This window comes from Epinephelus lanceolatus, chromosome 1, assembly GCF_041903045.1.
Source record: "Epinephelus lanceolatus isolate andai-2023 chromosome 1, ASM4190304v1, whole genome shotgun sequence".
NCBI lineage: Eukaryota > Metazoa > Chordata > Actinopteri > Perciformes > Serranidae > Epinephelus > Epinephelus lanceolatus.
The window spans coordinates 32,192,211-32,206,920 of record NC_135734.1 but is presented as its reverse complement, the minus strand read 5'-3'; positions in this window follow the sequence as shown (position 1 = coordinate 32,206,920).

Genomic DNA, 14,710 nt, shown 5'->3' with positions numbered 1-14,710 from the left:
TTTACCCACAGCTCTGATAATGGATACATAATTTGAGGCCTGCAACAGAGGACACTGATGTTTTTTGATAGCTTAATGATGTATAAAGCCCACATCTGTGAAGAGGACACTACCTTGGATAAATCCAACCAGATTTAATGTAATATTTGTAATGAAAGATTCAACATCAAATCGTGCATATTTTTTACCCTTGAGCATGTTTACCAAGGGCTTACTGTAATTCTGGGTGGATAACATCCTGAATTATTTCTATATTTATGTTTTTATTATCCAAGGTTAAGAGTAAATCTAGTTATCCTGAAGTGGAGCTGTCCACTTCATTGTGGTGCTGAAAGCCACTCACAAGCAGATACTTGAGGTCTGTTCTGCAAATGTGTAAAAACCTTCCTATATTTATGTTGTTTTGATGATAGCACCATCAAAACTATATGTATGTGACTAGTCTTGTGCAATTTAGAAAATGCATAGGTTTTTTAAATGTAACTAGTCTAGATGCAAATGTCCTCACCCATGTTGAAAATATTTAAGGTTTGTCAGCACTTTTTCTAAGGTTTTAATTTACCTACATTGGTGAATATCAAGATATGTAATATCCTGATCACTCAAGATAACTATTATTTAACATATGTTTTTATTTCTAATATTGTTCTGCCAATAAATTTAAGTTTAAAAGTGGTGAAAACTGGAGACCAAGAAGTTCCAAATCCCTCACTGATGTATTTCATACATGCAAGGCTTTGCTCAGTCTTAATTTACTATTATTTCCCTGAGTGGGTGTCCATTATGAGGCCAATGACTGGTGGATTGGCACCAATCATCCATGTGGCAATCCATTCATTCGTCGCCATGGAAACGGCCCGGGTGAATAGGGGATAAGTAGGGGCACATGGAGAGATTGCTGACACCTGCTCTCCTCCATTTCCTCTCACCACACACACATATACTGTAAAATTCCTCACAAACATGTAAACATTATGTAACCATGCGTGCGCACACACACACGCAGAATCAGAAAGTATATTCAGAGCCTCATCAATAGCACTGCGACATGAGACATCAGCAGATTTTATTGGTTTCTGCAAGCCTTAAAGAGGATTTTTGTTCACTTTCATTCTTTACACTTCATTAACCTCAAACTGTGGAAACGTTCCCACGTTCTCAGAGCAAAGCACAGTCATTTGGTTTAATATTCATCCTTTCAAACAAGATGATTAAAAAAAAGAAAGCACGGATAAGACGTCACAGGAAATTAGAGATAATGATAATGTGTCCTACCAACTCTTACACATACTGTTACCTTGTGTTGCCCTTCATAAAAGGCACACTGTCTGCTGCACTGTCACCAGATGTCACCAGATGTACATGGTGCAGAACCAATATGAATATATGTCCTAATAAGAAATCATGACCTCACATCCAGACTCAGCCTCTGTTTAGCTTCTCAATACACTCTGCCATTCAATATTTAGGGTCTGGGCAGCTAAGCTGCCAGGACACTATTGTAATCCTAGGTATTCTTCTTCTTTCTTCTAATGAGGAAATCATACTTCCCATGGGTGAAAACTCACCAAACTTTGCACAAAGGTCCAGTCTCATGCCAGATATCCTCATCTGTAAACTCAAGCCAATAGTCCTGATGGTGGCGCTACAGCAAGCGTCTAAAGTTCAAAACTGAAAATTCATAACAAATCAACCATACGTGCTACAACTTCACAACTTTCATCAAACTGTAGCCCCAATACTGGAGAAACTTTTGTACATTTAAACCTATTAAAAATTATGAAGTTCATCACTCTGTTTTTTCAAAAACTTCTTAAACCTATCTCCTCCCACAATTTTTGCTCAATTGACACCAAACTTGCTACAGAACATCTTCAGACTGTCCTACACAAACTATGTTTCTCAGATTTTTGATTTATCAAAAATTGAGCCTACAGTGCATCAAAATTTTTGACTGTAAACGGTACTGTAAACATATACATGTAAATTCTTGCATTTTGAATTTTGCTCTAATGTGAACAATTGGAGTAAATGTAAAAATGTCAATTTTAAACATCAGTTTTTCACTTACGAAGCAAATCAATCATTGTTACAAACAAATTACCAACATCTCCATGCTGTCTAGATGCAATATGTGTATTTTCAGATTTTTGTCTTAATAACTGAATTTTTTTATAGTGGTTTCAAATCTGCCTTTCTATGCACGGATGGCTGCTTTCCTACACAACAGTGAATGGCTTACTCAATTTGTGAAGCCACTGCTGAGTTGCTACTTGCCACTTAGCTCAGAGTGGTAGATGACCGTCTTAGGTTCCATAGGTTGCTCAGAATTGCCTAAAAATGCCCGGACCTGACCCATCGCTGCGCAGCACCTATAATTCTTTCATTGGTCTTTCAGAACAGGATTGCACATGTTCCTGAGGTTTACTTTACATATCATGTGACCAAGTGGTATCCACTACAGCACTCACTATTAGAATGTGAAACTTTGGTGATTTTAACAAAATGACCCTGTCTGGGTGTCGATTTAGGGTCCTAAGAACCAGTCAGAACATATATAATTAGTCCCTCCCTTTATTCCCTGTGCCATACAGACAATGAACACATTGTCTGTATGGCACTGACTGTATCAGGGAGCATTACTATTTTCTAAGATGTGCTCTCTTTTACTATTTATATAATGTATTGCTCCTATCTGCCTATTTGCACTATAGTGTCATATTATATATTGTAAAATTGTATATTTTTTGATCGTGTATTGTGTTATTTGCCTTATATACCTTTTGATGTCTATCTGTCTATCTATCTATCTATCTATCTATCTATCTATCTATCTAGCCAGCCAGCCAGCCACCATAGCTACAGTGATGTCACCCATTCATTTTTAGACTGCCATTTTCAAGCCTCTAATTTGGCATGTTAGCTGTCACCATCGTGGACGTCTGAAGCCAGAAGTGACCATATTTAGAGGGTGGAGCCGACCCAAACACTAGCTGCTAATTTGGTTAGCACGGTTTTTACAGGTACGGTTAACTGTGATAATGCTTATGCTAATATTTTGTTGGTGAAAAACAGGCTAACAAAATGTACAAACCAAACGCTAAACTGACTTTTTTTAGGTGACCAAAATTTCACAATAAACTTTCATGAACTAAAAACTCTGAGAAATAGTAATAGCGACAGCTATGGCTACGGCCATAGTTACATCACCTGACCAACATTGGCGCCATGGCAGCAACTTGTAAACAGAAAACGGGTTAGCACAGGGAAATTAGCTACAGAGTCCAAAACCATTTTTTGTACCAGGCTGTAAACATGTTTATTTCTGCTGTAAAGTTGGACATTTTAACATGAGGGTCTATGGGGACTGACTCACTTTTGGAGCCAGCCTCAAGTGGCCATTCAAGGAACTGCAGTTTTTGGGCCCTTGTGCATTGGCTTCATTCAGACCTGGAGGTTGACCCATTGGTTCATATCCATAATATTCAACTCACTCATCCAAAGTAGTTACTCAGCTTTTAGCTGTAACCTCCGATGCCTAAGAACATCAACACTGTTTGGACCTCTCTGTCCTGCTGTTATTACAGACATGTCTAAACTAAATGCAACCTCTGAACTTTTGTCAAGCTCTGACATTTTTACACGCACTAGTTTCATTTATGTGATAAGCTGTGAGTTTTTATTTTTTAAATGCTCTCCTCATCTAGACCTGTAGTGTAAACCATACAATATACTGTTGACTAAGGCTTTCTTTAATGGGCTGTATTTTTGTTGAGTTTTTAAAAATGTCGGAGGTTTTCTGTCCTCTAGAACAGGACACGAAAGTTCTGGTTTCACTTCTGTATTGACCAATATCAGCGACTCCCTGGTTTGTCAGTGGCCCAACAAACAGCTCCTTAAGCATTATGCTGCTTATTTGTTTCACAACAGAGTGTGTTGTGGACACACTCCTGCCTGTCTGTAAAGAATCAATAATTCAGGACACAAACTCCACAGATTAAAGCTTATTTGGTGTAGCATAGTGAAATGTAGAAGACAAGCAAACACACACTTGAAAACCAGGTGGATCCGGCGCCGATGTGATCCACAAGGGGAGACAGGAACTGTGTACACCTGATTGCATTCAGCAAGCAGCGGCATTTGCATAATAACATATCACAGAAAAATGTTTAAACTCAATGTGACCTTAGCGCACTCGTCACTTTTTAAATTGCCTAATGGAGCAGTCCTGCGGGAGAGGAAGCTCTGAGTCCTCCCTGGAGGAGTCGGTGGGGTGTAGGAGGTGTGTGATTGGATCATTACACGGCCAATTATGCTGAACTAACCAACACCCGGCTGGACGACTCCTGGTCCGGCTAAGCTAACAAGGCAAAAGATAAGATGTGTGGGGCACTGCACATTACTGCATTAAAAAAAGCTACAAATGCTTTAGAGGCTGCTTTTATATGCATTTATGTTTCGTATATGCCATTTTTTAATATCCCATGAGACAGACCTCACAGCCTAGCACAGAGCACGTAATTACTTTGTAATTTATAAGTATGCAGACTCTCTTTAGGAAACACTGATGCTGCAGTGCTTCTTTATTTGGACTATCTCAAAGCTACTCACATGCACAAGTTACTTTATCATTTTGCACCAGAATGTTCTACGTCTAACTGCTGAAAACGTCCAAGTGGAATTAGGGTGATGTTTTAATTTAGGTGCCTTCTAGCACCATGCGTACATGCATTTTTAGCCAGCACCAATGGGAGTTAAATGCCAAACCCCAGCCTGGGATGCATGTAAATTATCTGTGGCGGTGATGTATCAGCATCATTATTTCTCTGCTCATTTGTCAAAACAAGAAAATGAAATGTACACTGTTAGACCATTTGCAGTCATTTTGATATCACAAAATACATTAGTTACACAACATAAATATTATAGGCAGCTGCAGTTATCACACTAATGTTGTATGCCGTCGTGAATAATGGCTTCACAACTACTCAAATCAAAGCTATCACTCATGATCAATATCTATTTTTATTCTGAATGTCAGATGAGTTTGATATTGTTGATTCAATTACTTTATTTGTCCCCAAAGCTCAGTATGTGACAACTGCCCAACTGGTTTTGTTGTCATCTGTAATCCTGCTTGTAGTTGTCTGCACATTTTTCATAAAAGGATAAGATTCACAGGACAGAGACAGCATAAAGACAACATTAACTACAGCAATAAGAAATTGTCAAGATAGAACAGAGGCCATGCAAAGCAACAAGCAACAACAGAGCACCACTACAACACAATACCGCAACAACAACAAACAGCACGTTAGCACAAACAGACATGCAAGCAACATCAAGCACCAACACACAGATTAGCTGAAACACTAGACACAAAACATGCTAATTATCATATATCTTCTTTTACTGTGTTGAATGGACACTAACTCAAAAATGATGCTGTTTTACAAATAAACTACTGTTGTTAGAAAATAAAAGTATCCTGCTGTACTAATTAGCATAGCCTGAATGACAGAGTGTTCTGAATGTATGTTGCTGGTTTTAGTAACTGTGAGAACATGAAAGACTTTAAGCTGCCATAACAACATAAAGCATTTGATGAAGCAAACCAAATTCAAATTAACCCCCAGAAACCTCATCTGAGAATCCATAATAGTGTTTCTATAAAACCTAATTGAGGCCTGTTTCGGCAGTTGCTGTAGCAGCAGCAGCCCACAGGAACTGGAGGAGCACACCGGCTCTGAAGCTACAACAGCCTCAGTCTCTGCTCCTCTGTCTCAGCCTCCTGCTCTGTGCCTCTGCCCGTCTGCCTTCTGCCCCAGAACTCAGACTTTGCCTCAGTTCTTGCCCTTCAATCTAAACACTGGCTATAACTGTCTCCTTCAATCTAGCAGCCTATCTTTAACTCTGATGTCAGCCTTTTCTCTCAGACTACATGCTTCTGGCTGCAGCCTTAATTGATACTTCACCTCAGAGAGCCTCAGCCCGTCAGTATGCTGCCCATCCTCCCAAGTGGCAGTCAGTGCTTTTCAGTCCACGACCCTTCTCTAACATTAGGATAGCTTATACTGCAGCTTATATGCAAAATTTTTACCCCACACTGTTCTTTATGAGATGTTGATTATAAGGGACAGTCCATCAACCTCAAGCTCCACAGTCTCAGGCTGAACCTGCAGGAAATGTTTACATGCTTCAATCATCAAGAAACCCCTTTGTCTGTGCTGGAACACCTGCATTAATACTCTGAGATTCTCCATTTTGGTATCTTTCAGGACCCCTCCCAAAAAGCCCAGTCTGCTCTGATTGGTCAGTGTTTTTGTGCCGCATCTTGGTGTCTCTGCATTATCGTTGCAGCTGGGGAATGACTGTAACAGAGTATAGTGGCACTTTCTACCATGAAAAATCACCAAGAAAAGCTTCTTAACACAGTCGAACATGTTTGAAGGAATATGACTGAAAATCGAGGGAGAAATCAACAACATCAGCAACCAAGATTACATGTTTCCCTGAAGTTAGCATGTAGCTACATGTAGCAGCGGTGTATGTAATGAACACTTGCAGTAGTGTGTCTGGAACAGATGAACTGAAGAGATCCATCATGATCTGATATCAGCTTGTAGCCATATAGAACAAATGTTGGAAACAGAGTAGGCCTATTGACAGCAATCTGAAGCATGATGTTTTTACTCACAGGGATTACTTTCACTTTGTTTACCTCTTTATTTCAATCTTTAAAATTCTGGTAAACTGTAAGTTTAGACTGTTAAACTGTTTTTCATCATTTCTGTGTCCAGGATTTTTTGGGCAGGCCTGAAATAACTGCTTGATGACACACTAAAGTCATCCTTAACATAATCCCTCCCCTACTTCATATACTACATACACATATACTTACGTTAGAGCACATAGCATCGGTGTCGTTTTGTTCACATTCTAGTGTACGTACCACAAGCTCTCTGAGCTCTTTCAGTTTAATAAATACATGAATGAACATCTCTGTGAAATGCCACAGTCATATAAACACAAGAAAATGAATCCTGGATGCACCTGAATCCACTACCCCCATCAGCAGCTACTGCTCACTGTTGTGGGTGTGTTCTTTGAGCTAAGGTTAGCTACAGTTAGCTGCTGAACAAGAGGCTGTCACTGCAGAGTGCGACTCTGTTTTTTTGGCTCAGGTTGTGTGTGCTGTGCTACCACAGACTGTGTGTGCTATTAGATTAGCTGTTAATGACAGTCTGCTCATTCTTCGGCTTGGGGAGTGTTTGTGCTTTGTGCTACTGGGCTAGCTGCTAACGAGTGGTGGCTCGTTCCTCTGCTCAGGAGCTTGTTTTGTACTACTGAGTTAGGTGTGAGCAAGAGTGTGTGTTTCAGCTCCTTCAGCTGCTTATTTTCTCACGATTTTGACACCTAATTTTCTATTTTTAGGGATTTTTTTAATCATTCAAATTTAGCTAGATGAATAATAATGTTTTTATGTGGTGTGACAAACTCATTACACATAGCCTGTTTATTTTTGCTTTCCCCAAACTTAAAACTTTTAATAAGAACATCTGACACTGTAAAATAACAGAATATAGGAAAAAGCATTATAGGTCCCCTTTTAGCGACCCTTGTCTGGAACCTTGCCTTTAAATCAGTCTAGACAGATGTGGTCAAACAACGGACCAACCAACCAAATGCCCCACAGTTCTGTTGCCTAGCAACACATTGAGTGAATATTTCATTTATCACAGTAGGGAATTGCATTTAAATCGTCACATAAATTGAACTGATTTAGTTTCCTCCTGTGTGCTTCTCAAAATGTTGTAGATTCTCACATTTTGCCCCAAAACCTTTTTGCTTCTGATCTAAATTTAAAGATGTAATTAAGTGAACATCTCTGAGTACTTCACATTAAACTTACTGTAATCCTCCAAACAGCCCAGGAGCAAAAAATGTCAAAGGATAACAACAATCACTATGTCCACTCTTTCTCTCTCCTCTGTGGTGGGAACACCAGTCAGCAGCGAGTTTGCGGGTGCAGGTGGCGGCAGATGCAGATACTCTGAAAGCCATTAAGTGTAAATATCAGTCCTGAATTGCGGATCACATTCTGTCTGCCTCAATTACCTTGACTGGGGGTAGCAACCCATAAAAATGGGTTTGGGAGCAAAGCTGAAACCCATGGAAAGGATACATCTTCCTACTCCATAGCAATGTAGGTTCATATAAGACATAACATTACAGCCACTGTTTAAACATGTGATAAATTAAAATTTGTACTGTGCTCTTAGCTCAATACCAGTGGAATTATAGATTTAATTTCTCATGCAGAGCCTCTGTAATACATATACATGAGATTCAACACAAACCAGCTGAGTGGAACATAGTCCGTCCTATGATTCATATTTTTGTGCAGCTCCAACCCGATCAAACTCAGTCATCCAGCATCTAAAGCCCCCCGCACTCTGCTCTGCTCTGATGTTGTACGAAACAGCAGATTGATGTGGAACATTAATACAGGTGCATGAGCAAGAAAAATGTCTGCCACTGTATATTACAGTATAACCAGAGGCCAGAGTGTATTGATATTCCCATAACACAACCCACTGGCCCTCTGGCCAAAAGACACAGCATTTTGTTTTGATTTTTAATAGCAGGTCAATATTTCCTCTGGTGCTTTCAGCCAAAACTGACGCAAATCAATAGTTTGACATTGAACTGTATCCTTTTTGAGAGATATCCTACACACTGCTGTATTTATGTGTTTGTTCATTTTTTTATTTTGATTTATAATGAGCAGGTGTGATTGAATAATGTGAATGACGAGAAAACGGGTGCTTCTTGTGTTCAATCAATCAATCAATTTTATTTATGAAGCCCAATATCACAAATCACAATTTGCCTCACAGGGCTTTACAGCATACGACATCCCTCTGTCCTTATGACCCTCACAGCGGATAAGGAAAAACTCCCCAAAAAACCCCCTGTAACGGGGAAAAAAAACGGTAGAAACCTCAGGAAGAGCAACTGAGGAGGGATCCCTCTTCCAGGACGGACAGACGTGCAATAGATGTCGTACAGAACAGATCAGCATAATAAATTAACAGTAATCCGTATGACACAATGAGACAGAGAGAGAGACAGAGAGAGAGAGAGAGAGAGAGAGAGATGCAGGTAATGACAGGTAATAATGTTGATTCATCATAATCACTGGGATTTTTGTTTGTTTTTGTTTATAAATTTCACCTTCATTTACTTTTATTTTTTCAAATTCTTAGTTATTTTACAATGCAACGTCAACTCTGTCCATGTTTTTGTTACTGTGATTGACCCAGAAATTTAAACTATGTTCTCTGTCAAAATATTAATTTAAAATCAAATCAAAATGTTGATTTCAGTAATCAGTCTAATGATTTTTTGCCCTGCAGCAGCACAGCAAACATGTAAAGTAAAAGTCCCTTAATGACTTTATGAGCATTATGCAGTCTTAGAAAAATCATGATATGGGGCAAAGGGCACAACTGTACAGTGATGTAACAGTGCCATACATTGATGCGTGTGTGTGTGTGTGTGTGGTGTGTGTGTGTGTGTGTGTGTGTGTGTGTGTGTGTGTGTGTGTGTATGAAAAGCTGTACATGTTAGCGGAACATAAACAACACGTAGTACATTTCTCTGAACTGCCAAACACTGTTGTACCGACAGAACTTGTCAGTAAATACAGCAGGAAAAATGCTGCCCCAGCAGTTTCTGGGGAAAATGTTTTGAAGACGTTTTTGGTTTACAGACTGTTGTTGGGGCTCATCTAAGAGAATAAAGAACTCTGTTTCACATCCATCCATTTCACAGAAGACGACTACTATTAAACCTGTTTGAATGTTTAATTACCAATTAATCTCATGAACACTGTTTGACTTGTGTAGTGCAAAAAAAGAGCAGTGTATAATTGTACAGAGCAGCTGACCAGAATGCTTTGGACGAGGTGCAGATTAGAATATTCATTTTATAACCCAATGTCGCCGTCCAGTCTGATATTTCCTGCCATGCTTGAGTTTATTTTCTTGAGCCTCAGTACGAGCAGTGAGTAAAATGACCTAACTCCAGTTTATGTATGCACAAAATTGACTTTACTACCAGTCTTGTCAACAGTAAAAATGTCCCTGCCATATAGAGAATAGATGAATGGATAACTTCTGCCTCCTGTTAATGCCGGAATCCTCTCCGTGAGGCATTTTAAAGGAGACAGACACAGATTTTCCTCATGTGCTCTGTCAATGACCCCAAATACTAAGTGCTGATTAATTACTGACATAACTGACATTAATTACATAACTAAAAATGTTTTGAGAGGAGAAAATATATTTTGCATGAATTAATGCACATATAAAGATTTCTTTTACCAAAAGATGACTATTGTATTTCAAGTAGTCTGTGACTTATGACGGAAAATGTAAAAAAAAAAATAAAAAATTAATTAAAATGTTGCAAGTGCCCCCGGTCCCCCCTCGTCCTTGTGTGTTAAATATGTTGGTAGAGTGATGGTTAAAGAGGCTCAGTATGTAACCATGTCTGTGTCACTAATATGCTTTTATTTTCACACTAATGAAAAAGCTTATGAATAAATAAATTAGTCATTAAAATGGTAATTAAATAAGATTTACATATTTGTTTAGTCATTGCCACCTCTCACTTGACTCTGCTTGGAGACACAGAGACAAACAAAGAGTTTGGTTCAATCTTGGATGTTTGAACTCATTCAACATAAAACCGAATACATATTCGAGATTAAGTGTGTTATCTTAAGAGCCAGTGGCCAATTTAGCTCGCTATGGGTAAATACAAATGTAGCCTCAGTGCCTTCTGCTGTTGTCTGTCTTTTGGAACCTAGTTTTTTTATTCTGTAGGCTCCTTTGTTTTATCGCCAATGTCAGGCGAAATAAATACCTCGATTCAAAGACATTAACATCTCCCAAAGTTTTAAATGCATCCATCATCAGTCAAATGTTACAAGTTTGTTTTTTGTCAGTCTTGAAATAAATGCTAACACATAGCCTATTAAACCTCTGGGGTCTGTGGGTATGCCAATTGGTTGGTTGAAGGTTTCATAGGTTTTCAAATACTTTTAGCTCTGCTGCCAGTTCCAGGATCCACCACACTGGTCAATTCAATCAATCAATCAATTTTATTTATAAAGCCCAATATCACAAATCACAATTTGCCTCACAGGGCTTTACAGTATACAACATCCCTCTGTCCTTTGGACCCTCACAGCGGATAAGGAAAAACTCCCCCAAAAAAACCCCTTTAACGGTTGAAGAACACAGCGCCCTGGTCAAATTCATATCCAGAGTTGAGCAGCTCGGTGGCGATGATGGAGGCATCGCCGAAGCTGGGGGACTATAGTCAACAGCTATTGCATTTAAAGTCATAATTTTGTGCAGACATTCATGGTCCCCAGAGGATTGAAGTCTTCAGACTGAGATGACTGATATATCTCAACAGGTAATGGATGGATTGCTAGTATGAGCATTTTGTTAGTCCTATATTTTTAATGCCAGTGCTGGCTCTAAGAATGGGAATGATGACGGACTTAAATAGCCCCACAACCACTGAATGGAAATGCAATAATTTTATACACACTTTTCCAGGTATTAGTTTTACTCTAGATATTAGTGTGAAAAAACGTGGTTGTGCCAGGTTTGGCAGCTTAAAGAGAGAATTCCCTGCCACAAGTCTTACACATAATAATTATTCTCATATACTCAAAATGACACAGTGCAGTTTATATGACACGAGGCAGCTCTGTCATCCGTCACTGAAAACACGTATTTCTTTATGAATTGACCTTTTACCTTGTACACTCAAAATGCCATGTTGCATATTCAGATGCTGCACCTCGGTCACCTCTCTCAACCTGTGTCACTGATGTTATAATAAATTATGACAGGAGGTCAAAACAGTGTCACGGCACATTAACAGACAATACATCGCTCATCACGTCTGAACATCTCTGTTGGTTTGACACTCCCCTGATACTTGGACTGACAGTTTTATTAAATAGTAATTGATGTGAGAAAAACGTGCATGAATTTACAGCCATCAAAAGTGAAATGATATAAATTAACTTACTACTGCTGTTTGATTTAGAGGTATGCTTCATTCTGGCATTTCTCCAAAAATGTTCTCAGAATCAAATCCCAATTAGGTGAGTATTTTAATCTACACTTTTATATCACGATGTTGTTCTTAAAGATGGTGCTACATTTAAGCATAAGCTGGCTTGGCAGGAACATTTTGGCTCCTCTCTCCCTCCATACTCTCCCTCATCGACTTCTACATTCCTGCCTGGCTGTGAGAAGAGTGAAGGAGGCAGGGAGGGAGGCCAGTATTTGTTTTACTTCGCCGCTGTGTTTCCACCCTCCCTTTTTTTAGAAATGCACCCTGGGTTCTTTTTGTGAATCACCCGGCAACAGACACATCACTTTGTCTCCATCTTTTCACTGCGAGCGGAAACGTTGCACCGAGGCTCTTCTGGAGAGGCCTAGCAGCGTCCTACCTGACTGACTTACCAATGAAGAGCCAGACACATTCTATGGGCCTGCAGTGTTCCACATAACTGGTCCTGACAACAGTCCCTCCCTCTCCCCACCACCCGAAAGGAACAGAGGCTTTTAGGATTAAGAGACATGGAAAAGCTACCTTACAGGGCTTCGTCTGTCTGTTTGTTTGTTTGTCAGTGTGTCTTTCCGTTTACCTCCCAGTCTTTATCTCTCTTTCATATGCCCAAATACACACATTGATTTCCATAAGCTCTGGAGTGTTAAGCCAACATACAACAATGTTAAAAAAATATTAGTTGAATCTTGGTATTCAAGATGCTGAACCAGACTTTACGTCGGTTGGCAAGTGCTGAAACTGCAGGCGATTCATGCAGTCAATGTTAAAGGTCAGTGTTCAAGGGGTAAAGCACTGCCAAAGTGAAAACCACTGTCCCAACAATAGTATGGGTTCATTTTTCAATAATATCATTTTACTTTGGCAGAAATATATAAAGAACTTCCGGACAGACTGCCATGAAATTTGGTACAGACATTCACGCTCTCCAGAGGATGAATCCTAATGACTTCAGTGATATCTCAACTTTTCCTCTTGCGCCACCATGAGGTTGACACTTAAAATTATGAGTGACATGTCTTAACAACTATTACATAGACTGGCTGTGTACTTTGGTACACACAGTCATGGTCACCCTAGGATTAACTGAAAACACTTTAATGATCCCTTAACAACCTGGTCTCACTCCAAAGTCGTCGAAATTCAGGGCTTGGGCAGTGACTAGTGGCATCCGACACTGACTGTCTTTAACGTCAGCATGATACGAGGCTGGTCACCGTTATAGTTTAATGGCGCTCGGTGGCGTCAGGGGGAAGCGCTGCGGGAATGGAAGTTAAGGCGACGAAAGTCTGGGTAGGGCGGGCGGTAAGGTGATGGATGGGTCCAACAAACACAGACCTTCATCCGGGAGAGCAGTGTTTGTGTCCCATAAGATTGTAAAGCCAAACCCTGTTCTTTTTCCTAAACCTAACCACGTGCATTAGTTGTTGAGGGCAAAAACGCTTCAACACTTCACTTTATTGTGTTTTATCAACAAAGTGCTTTTATTTTGAAAGAAACTATGTAAACAGTAAATTTCCTGTAAAAATGTAAGTGTATTTTGAAAGAAGACCATGCATGTAAATGGCAGAATTTGATACAGCGTCCCAGATCATCAAAAACCAATGCACCCAGGGTACCCATTCACGTCATATCTGGAAGTGGAAAGTCCATGACCAAACGTTGATATGTGATGAGGTCGAAGTGAGAATGTGTTACCCTTAACTTTTTATAGAGCATCATCATCATCAGGTCAGAACTGTAAGGTGCCCAATACTTTGCTTTACGACAAAAAAGCTGCAAAACTAAAGACCTCCAGGCATCAGCTGTACTTTGTGTTTATTGCTAATTAGCAAATGACAGCATGCTAACATGGTTAACCAAGATGGTGAACATAATAAACATTCAACGTATCCTCATACAACAGTTCGTATGATATCTAAGGAACTAGCACTCCTCGAATGACATTACGTACTTTATGTTACGTTGCATAGTCTAAGGTAAGTAAAGTTAATTTGATTAAGTTCAGGGATGGTTGGGCATCTTTAAGTTTAGACAAGTAAAGTTATGTAAGATAGGTTAGGAAAAGCAACATGGTGACAAAGTACCATAAAAATAACTCAAGGTTCACTTGTTTTACACGGTAACAAACGCCTGTCTCCTGGAGAAAGTCATGTGTTGTTTGTCTCCTTATACAAACTTTGAGTCTTCTTGACTCCCATCAGCGCATTGGTCACATGATCGCAGCCTTCCCAATTATGTGTGATATGGATGAACTACTGGCTCATTATTACGTAGGTCAGGGGTGTCAAACATACGGACCACAGGCCAGAACCGGCCCACCAAAGGGTCCAATCTGGTCCACTCAAGTGTAAAAATTGCAGTCATGAATTCCAGTTTTTCAATTAAATATACTGTTATTCCTATTCATCCAAATGAACTAGTTCCCTCTTCATAAAGATAAATGGGAAGCCAGTGTGCTTGGTATGCTCACAACACCGTTACACCAAAACGGGGAAAATCTGAAGGCTTTGTTATGAGTTTGACACCCCTGATATAGGTTATATAC